Here is a 10,560-nt window from a genome sequence, read left to right as displayed (position 1 = left end):
AAAACAGTTTCTGATTTCTGAAATCAATGTTGGCTCGCGTGGCATGAAGAGCTTGCCACCAGCCTTCTATGCATTTTAACATGGCCATCCGAATTAATAGCTTTATAAGTCGCTTGGTGACTTAGGCCTAAGGTGGTGCCTTGGGTATTAGCCTAGCTGATTATTATTATTATTATTATTAAATCCCGCAAGTGTTTGATCCTGCGAAGACGATTGCTGAGTTTAATTCTGGTTCTCTACTATGTGTTTAGAATAGGTTTATTTTTAGTTTTACATTTCAAGAGCACTGAATACACGTAACCTTCAAATCTTGGAAAGTGATGATGCAATTTTTTTATTTATACACCTTGTATTCAAACAAGACCAATGAATGACACTACAAACGCTGCAACTGATTTTTTGTTTAAACGGCGGACTCAGAGGAAGGGGGAAGGGGGACTCACCCCCCCCCCCCCCCAAGAAACAAAATCCTGGGTGCACCACTGCGTTTCAACTATTTATGCTAACTATAGTATTTAAGTATTACGTTGCTCTGCACGGATGATCTCGCTTTAATACTTAGTATTCAATACTTCATTGAAGACAAATACTACAGCTTTATTGCTTATTTGTAGTTAGGATTTAAGAAAGTACAAAAAATTTGTGAAGGGAGATTGGGCACTCTACTTGTAGTTTTATTGCGCATTATATATCTTCTACCTAGATATGTTTGGTACCGTAGCTATATCTCCCTTTAATTTGAACATTCTCTGTTGCAATCCAGACATCCTATAGAGAGCTTACTTTAGCATTTAATCACGTCCGAAGATAACGTAATAGAAAGCATATTTGTATCGTCTGCTTAGTGGCTCAACAACATATCAAAGGTGTTTATTAAAATAATGTAAACTCCGTCTTACTATATCTATTAGTGTTGTTGAAAAGTGCGACATCAAATTGTCAGAAATTCATAAAATTGAGAATGAAAATTTAAACAGTCCTTTCTCTTCTTCAAGTATTTTACTTTTTGCGTTTACTTATTATAGGATTTAATGCATTTCTTAAATTGGGGTACCAATATTATGGAAGCACTATAGGTAATGGCGTCCAGGTGATTTTCGATGGAAACCTCCCAGATCACCGTAGAAACTTGAAGCATTTGTAGACGTACAGCACTCTCCTTTATATTTCCATATTTCTTCTATATTACTGTACGTGTTCCATTCCTCTACAATCGGGGTATTGAAAAGCGAGTAGGAGACTGCGGGACTGGAAATGTTAAGCGGCTAAAAGTAATCGCAATATGAATTCGATCACGCGACGACCGCGAAAATACTTTTCTTTTCTTTTTTATTTCGCAGACAAAACATCGTACCGTGAAAAGTGGCGGCAGCGCACACATAATCAAGAGAAAGAGCGAGTTCGAAGCCGACGGCGGCAAAAAAAGGTACGTTAGTTCTGTTGGCTGGCCGAGTATAATTGCGGATACTCGGCGGGGTTGACACGCGCAGCGCGTGTTTGATGGATCACTTATAACGAGGAATCGTTGGCAGCAATGACATCCACGAAGCGGCGCAACATCGACCCGTGTTATTTTTTCTCTCTTTTCGTTATTAGCCTTTCGGGGATCATTCACGCAGAAAATTAGATTCGAGCGTGTTTCAAAGGGAGATCGCGAAGAGCCGAGGCTGGAAAATTGAAAGGTAATCCATAAATGAAAAGCAGGCATTGCAATTGAATTATCTACGATACTTGGGTCTAATTCAATGCAATATTTTAAATGATAGTTTTTTAATAAATAAAATTGTTTACAAGAATTTTTAAAACACCACTATTGTATAATTAAAACGATACATTTAAAACCACTACGTTTATATTTTTTGAATTTATATAACTTTAGAATGATGCCCAATTATTGCTTAGTTTCAATTTGGTTATTTGTTTAATTTAATAATAATAATAATAGATTTAAACTAATTAATGAAGTAATGACTGGTTAATTAACATTAGATTCGTTCTTAGAGAAGCTCACAAATTGCTTAGCAAACAACTTGCTAATATGAAATGCAGCTTAATTAGCAGACTGAAACCGAGCAATTTATAGTGCCCATTTTATTTGATAGTTGTGCCGTATTTGGGTAGTTCTAAAATTCAGAACTAACAAAAATTTTCATTCGGGAAGTCATTTTGGATAGTTTAAAAATTGAGTTTTGACAATTATGTCATTGAGAACCGTATTTGTAAACTGATGATCACTTGCAGGTCATCACGAGGAGACACTTGCTATTGACAAAATGACAAATTATCACGTGACTTAGTTAAATGTTATACTTGCTCGACACAATATTTCTATCGTAGATTCATTTAAGAGCAATTATCATTTAAGAAACATTTCTTACCTTATACCACAACGTCAATCACTTCATATGGATAACATTTTTGAATAAATATTTAAGTACTCAATTGTTGTTTCACGTGGTCGTAGGTTCCCCTAAACTTAAACCTCGAATATAATAATAATAATAATAATAATAATCAGCTAGGCTAATACCCAAGGCACCACCTTAGGCCTAAGTCATCAAGCAAGGATGGAAAATAAAATTCAATTAAAATCAGTTGAATTCTATTATATTCAGTCAATAACCTATAGTCCTGTCAACGCTTCTGTCAAAACCTCACGTTTCAATTGTATAACAGATTTTAATGTTGACATAATTTAAATAAACAGAAGTATCAAAAACGTGTAGGCTTACTATCACGTGATAAAAGCTTCGAAAACATGTAGTTAACTAATATGTGGAATTTTGTGGATAGGCACAGAATTGGAACCAATTCGGTGAAAAGCCAAAAGGCGAAACTATAAAATGCAGGGGGGCTGAAAATATGGTAGTCACGTGACTTTGTGGAGAGCTGCAGCGCCATCTATCCTAAGAAATTCATTTTATTTTGATAGTGTCGGTTTACATTTTGATTTTTATCTAATTATTATTATTATTTAAAACATCTCGTAATTGAAAGGTGGAAGTTAATTAGCTGCCTGCAGTATCTGGAAGGAATAATTTTTTTATTTACCGTCGCACGGCCAACTATGAACACGAGTTACCTAATCGAAGTTGGCTGTGATATGGTAGTCCCGTGATTTTGTTTTCCCATTTTAACAAGTTAATTAAGACCAAATTTACTTTATATTTTCGCCTATTTAGGGATGCCGGACTCTTCTTGAATAGAACAAGTCAGATACGTAGATACCATGTCAAACCCAAACCCATAATATATTAATGCCATGAACTGTTTCTTCAATATTTCGGCTCGAAACTGATATTGACGGTGATAAATAAGTTGTACATTCTCAATTTTGGGAAAAACATCGTGAAACTGAATTTTCCCATTGGTCAGCGAAACTTCACCCCGGGTCACTGATTGTGGTGAAGTAGAGTTCCAGGATGTTAGTCCTGAACAAAACCAAGGAACATGGAGAAAGGTAGCAAGAAGAACTTAGTTTCCTTTTGGAAAAGAAGTTTCATGTAGGAGATCTCAAGTTGCGGTGCAGGTCGTCGCCAAGTTAAACGCGGCGCGATGTTAGTTCAAGCCGCCGAAATTAAAAATAAATTATACTAACAAAAAAATATGTTTTAATATATTGTAGTTCGCCGCGGAATATATTAACAGACCACAAGTACATGATCGTATTTATTTTCTTCACCATGATCTCATCTTGGGTCTTCCTCTTTGGCGCCAACGATTCCGTCCTTTCATTTCATCGAGACTTTGACTTGCATCATGCGCACGTAAAATTGATAAGTACTTAATAATAAAGTTTGACATATGGTATGTTTTAATTTTAATTTTAATCTGGCATCCATCTGCCAATTATTATAGTTAGTTTTAATGTATTATATTTCGTTATAGCGTGTTGCATGTTTTTGTTTCGGGTTTATTGTCGGGGTTATGTATTTATTTCTATAATTGTCGGGCTTATGTGTTTATTGTCCATAATTGTCGGGGTTTTTTGGGGGATTAGTATCGCGTATTGTAATAAATGTGAAACTTAGGTATGGAAAACTAAGCCTTATCACTTCACCTAAACTCTAATAGAATTAAGTTCCTAGCTGCACAGTTATAGTAGTAGTAGTTAATGCTAACAATTGGCATACGTAGTAGGCCTACCAGACATAGTAGAGGTCAGGTATTAAAAATTGTTACAAAATTAAATACTTATTTCATTTATACGAATAGAAAAATGGCTTCCATATGCACGATATAATTGTTTTGTCAATTAAAGGTTCAATATCAAATCATTTCCTAAAAGAATGGTTTTATAAAGGGGTTTTAATACTCTTCTAATAATGATGTGATGTTAGGATAGATTAGGTGTGGTGAGGATTGATTAGATGATGTTATGTGAGGTTAGATGAGGTAAAGATAGGTTATGTGAGGTTAGATGAGGTAAAGATAGGTTATGTGAGGTTAGATGAGGTAAAGATAGGTTATGTGAGGTTAGATGAGGTAAAGATAGGTTATGTGAGGTTAGTACAGATTGGATGAGCTGAGGTGAAGTGAGTACAGATTGGGTGAGCTGACTAGGTGAAGTTAGTATAGTTCGGGTGAGCTGAGGTGAAGTTAGTATAGATTGGGTGAGCTGAGGGGAAGTTAGTATAGATTGGATGAGCTGAGGTGAAGTTACTGTAGTTCGGGTGAGCTGAGGTGAAGTTAGTATAGTTCAGGAGAGCTGCATGAGGTGAAGTTAGTAAAGTTCGGGTAAGGAGGATGTTAGATTAGGTTAGATGACGTAAGGATATATTAGCTGAGGTTAGGAAAGATAGCATATGATTTTAAATGAAGTTAGATAAGGTAATGATATATTAGCTGAGTTAAGGGTAGATTAGATGATATTAGCTGAGTTTAGGGTAGATTAGGTGATATTAGCTGAGTTTAGGGTAGATTAGGTGATATTAGCTGAGTTTAGAGTAGATTAGGTGATATTAGCTGAGTTTAGGGTAGATTAGGTGATATTAGCTGAGTTTAGAGTAGATTAGGTGATATTAGCTGAGTTTAGGGTAGATTAGATGATATTAGCTGAGTTTAGGGTAGATTAGGTGATATTAGCTGAGTTTAGAGTAGATTAGGTGATATTAGATGAGGTTAGGAGATATTAGGTGAATTTAGGTGAGACAAGGATATGTTTCAGTATATTTATACTTCTCTAATATTGAAGAAATGTAGCTCAAATATTCCTTTCGATCATTTGCCTTATTAAATACATTGTGGTACATTAAAAAGGAAAGAAAAAATTAATATTTATATTTTTGAACATTTAAGCCACTTTTTTAGAGTTCAGACGAATGTATAAAATCAGTTTCACATAACATATAATTTTAAAAATTCTAAAAATTATGTATTTTTTTAAATAAAATGGTGAATTTATATTCAAAGATGTCAGATTATATTCAAAGGTTTCATATATATTTTTAATAAAATGTTCAATTTCATTTTCAAAAATATACAAATAATTGAAGAAGTTCAAATACTCTGACGTTTTTCTTATTTTACTCTGAATGACGGCTGAAACGGAGTGAAACCTGTACGGCTAACGCGAAGATGTAGTCTATATCGTTCATAATCTACACGTTGTTTTCCCCTCACGCTCGGTAGCTTAATCTGATCATCTCTTATATCGATCGAACGACTATAGTTCCGTTTCCGCTTCCTAGATGGCGTTAGCGACTCGTTGGAAATCGACTTGGGCAAAAAGAAAACTTTCGTAAACAAGACCGTGACTGGGATAAAATGCAGTGAATTTTTCAGGTGTGTTTATATTTTGTGGGGGAAAATATCGGATCCCTATTAATTTCCAGGGTTTGTATTTTCTCGTTATTTCAAGACCTGTAATTTAAACATCAACTCTAGCTGTTATTTGCACATTTTTTTCCATATGTTATAAATCCACTAACACAGATTTTCAGAAAAACAACGACTTTTAATAAATTTGTATTTATATTTTAAATTAAATATAACACGGAAAAATTGGTTGATATAAGTATAGATTTTTTAAAAATTATATAGTAGAAATTATTTTAAATGAATATTGATATAAATTAAACAAATAGTTTAAAAACATTTAATTTGATAAACAATATTTAAAATCAATTTATTTTGATTTATCTATCTATTTATTTTAATTTTAGTAATTTTTTAATTTCTATAAAATAAATTCAATTAAATTTCAATTTCAATTTCAATTCATTTATTTAGTTATCAAAATATCACAATGCCTTAATACAAGGAGTTGACGGCCAAGTCAATAGTGACTTATATTAACAAAACGTAATTTTAATAATTTTTAATTTCTATAAAATTAAATGAATAACAGAACGCAATTTTAATAATTTTAAATTTCTTTTAAAAATTAATAACATAATTTTACTAATTTTTAATTTCCATAAAATAAAATAAAATAAATTAAAATGAATAACAACGTAATTTTAATAATTTTGCAAATTGTATAAATTAAATAAATAATAACGTAATTTTAACAAAATTTTAATTTGTATAATATAAAATTAAAAACACAATGTATAATAAATTTTTAATTGATATTAAAAACAAATAACGTAATTTCAATAGATTTTTTATAGTGTTGTTAATTTTCCGGAAAAATAAAATGCGGCAAAATATCCAAAACATTTTTCACAAATCGGAAAAATAAAAAATTGAAACATAAATTACTTTTTAAGGGTTTTTATTGTTTTTAACTTTTCTTTGATATAAAATGTCTAACATCAGTAAACATACTACAAAATATTAATAGTGTTACATTGTTAACCAGATTAAACTAGTTTAGAGGTTTAGTTTTACTTTCAGATTCGAAAAATTGAGGCGAAAATGCAGCTTTATTTAAATTTGTAAATAATATATTAGACTAATCATGGAATGAAAACTTTTTAATTTTTTTCGGAAAAATGCCTCGGTCATTTTCTAGAAAATGTTTCGACTTACAACACTAGATTCTTAACTTCTAAACTAATAAGGTAATTTTAATAGATTTTCAATTTCTATTAAAAAATAATAACGTAATTTCCATAGATTTTCAATTTCTATTAAAAAATAATAACGTAATTTCCATAGATTTTCAATTTCTATTAAAAAATAATAACGTAATTTCCATAGATTTTCAATTTCTATTAAAAAATAATAACGTAATTTCCATAGATTTTCAATTTCTATTAAAAAATGATAACGTAATTTCCACAGATTTTCAATTTCTATTAAAAATAATAACGTAATTTCCATAGATTTTCAATTTCTATTAAAAAATAATAACGTAATTTCCACAGATTTTCAATTTCTATTAAAAAATAATAACGTAATTTCCATAGATTTTCAATTTCTATTAAAAAATAATAACGTAATTTCCATAGATTTTCAATTTCTATTAAAAAATAATAACGTAATTTCCATAGATTTTCAATTTCTATTAAAAAATAATAACGTAATTTCCATAGACTTTCAATTTCTATTAAAAAATAATAACGTAATTTCCATAGATTTTCAATTTCTATTAAAAAATAATAACGTAATTTCCATAGATTTTCAATTTCTATTAAAAATAATAACGTAATTTCCATAGATTTTCAATTTCTATTAAAAAATAATAACGTAATTTCCACAGATTTTCAATTTCTATTAAAAAATAATAACGTAATTTCCATAGATTTTCAATTTCTATTAAAAAATAATAACGTAATTTCCATAGATTTTCAATTTCTATTAAAAAATAATAACGTAATTTCCACAGATTTTCAATTTCTATTAAAAAATAATAACGTCATTTCCACAGATTTTCAATTTCTATTAAAAAATAATAACGTAATTTCCATAGATTTTCAATTTCTATTAAAAAATAATAACGTAATTTCCACAGATTTTCAATTTCTATTAAAAAATAATAACGTAATTTCCATAGATTTTCAATTTCTATTAAAAAATAATAACGTAATTTCCATAGATTTTCAATTTCTATTAAAAAATAATAACGTAATTTCCATAGATTTTCAATTTCTATTAAAAAATAATAACGTAATTTCCATAGATTTTCAATTTCTATTAAAAAATGATAACGTAATTTCCACAGATTTTCAATTTCTATTAAAAATAATAACGTAATTTCCATAGATTTTCAATTTCTATTAAAAAATAATAACGTAATTTCCACAGATTTTCAATTTCTATTAAAAAATAATAACGTAATTTCCATAGATTTTCAATTTCTATTAAAAAATAATAACGTAATTTCCATAGATTTTCAATTTCTATTAAAAAATAATAACGTAATTTCCATAGATTTTCAATTTCTATTAAAAAATAATAACGTAATTTCCACAGATTTTCAATTTCTATTAAAAAATAATAACGTCATTTCCACAGATTTTCAATTTCTATTAAAAAATAATAACGTAATTTCCATAGATTTTCAATTTCTATTAAAAAATAATAACGTAATTTCCACAGATTTTCAATTTCTATTAAAAAATAATAACGTAATTTCCATAGATTTTCAATTTCTATTAAAAAATAATAACGTAATTTCCATAGATTTTCAATTTCTATTAAAAAATAATAACGTAATTTCCATAGATTTTCAATTTCTATTAAAAAATAATAACAACGTAACTTTAATCAATTTTAATTTCTATAAAATAAAATTAATAAGTGCAACGAAACCAATAAATGATCATTTAAAAACTAAAACTTTAACAGTTTCAAGATACAAATCTTCAATCGTCTTTGAGCGCTTAGATTATGACTCTCTTTGAACTGGCAGTAATTATTTATGCGCAGCTTCTCATCACGCGAGCGCCTTAAATTTATTCCGTAGCGCCATCTACATTGAGCAGTTTACAAAGCGGAGTTTATTGAACGAATTCAGTCTCTTTATCGGGTTCGATCGACGTATCACGCTAAAAACGGATTTGACACGGATGACTTTGTTCAATGGCACGACTGCAAAGAGCGATTATTAATTGCGTATATTTGTAGCACAAACACCAGATCGTTCTGTAAATGGGCGGGTTATCAACACCTTGCCTCTCTACAGGTATTACTGACTACTACAATGTTATTGAGAAAATGTTATCTAATCTGCTTCGTTCATATTTGAGATTTTTTGTTGCGCAAGTCATTGGGCAGCATTTGTCGTACTACTTTGGTCGCGCTACTAATCGAACAAACTTTGTCGGACAATTATTAGACCAACAACTATCGTACAACTTAAGCCGCGCACTTCACGCATACCCATAGGGCCAATCAGGGCCATCTTAAGACATGGGCTAAATGGGCTACAGCCCAGGGCCCCCAGCCAGTTTTGGGGCCCTGGAAAGGCCAGCCATACAGCTTCTACTCTAGGGATAAGGGTTTAGTTGGTTAAATATTATTTATGCTCATTTAATATTATGTATCTTTTAGTTACGTCTAAAGTAATTTGACTCATCGCCATATCGCGTATCATACGGTACCTAAAATATCTGTCAGTAAAAATCTTATTTTCAGTAGGCCTATGTTATACTTTTGAAATTAAAAGTTTTGGTTGATTATTGTGTAGTTGATCGCAACGGTCTTAAGAAATAATTTAGCCCGGGGCCCCAAAAGGTCTTAAGACGGGCCTGGGGCCAATCTCTGTCGTACAATTTTAGTCGGGTTAGCTCATAGGTCAACCTTTGTCGACAATGATAAAATTCCCTCGAATTAGTTTTAAATATGCTCACTTTAATATGATACTATCAACAAAACTTCATATTACGGGAATAAAACTGTTTGGATTTTATTATGCGATAAATTTTAAAATAAAAGTTATTGGGTGAATTGCACAAAAAAATATTGTAAAAATATTTTTTGCTTCTATTGATATGCATATCAATTGCAAAATAATTCGCGTATAACAAAATTTAAAATTTTAATGTCAACATATCGATTTCGTTTTTCGTGAGTAATACCTGACTTGCATAAAAAAATTGCTTGTCGGTAAAAATTCGACAATTAACGTCAAATACGAATAACAAAATTAATGAATACTTCATATCATATTACATTTAAAGGTTATTTATCGTAATACGACATTGAATAAATGAAACGTAATTTGAATATAAACAAAAAGTTAACTGAAAATTAAAATAAGTTTATAAATTTTATTACGTCCGGAATAAATTTGTAGTTCGAATTTTCCGACGTCGCGAGTGCGGTGGCACACAATATTTGTAACGAACCAAATAAAAAAAAGTATCGATAAAAACAATCGATTTATAAGAAACCCCACTGAGGTTATTAAATTATTAAATTCAATATAAATGGTAATTGGTATCGTCCAGCAGTGTTATCAGCCGAATCTAATTGTTTCGGGCAAGTACGATTAATTCGATAAATTAAATTATCGGACTCTTTTGAAAGGTTGTTTTTCCATCTGACCGTTATCAATTATTTAAAAGACGACCTCAACAAAAACATTATCCTGACGAATATTGTTCCGCGAATATCGATTTAACTTCGATATAGTCCTGATCTGACTTTGTCTCCTATTAACGGAGAATG

This window comes from Leiobunum rupestre, chromosome 1, assembly GCF_980474605.1.
Source record: "Leiobunum rupestre chromosome 1, qqLeiRupe1.1.hap1, whole genome shotgun sequence".
Lineage (NCBI taxonomy): Eukaryota > Metazoa > Arthropoda > Arachnida > Opiliones > Sclerosomatidae > Leiobunum > Leiobunum rupestre.
The sequence above is the reverse complement of the archived record's forward strand: the minus strand, read 5'-3'. Positions refer to the sequence as shown.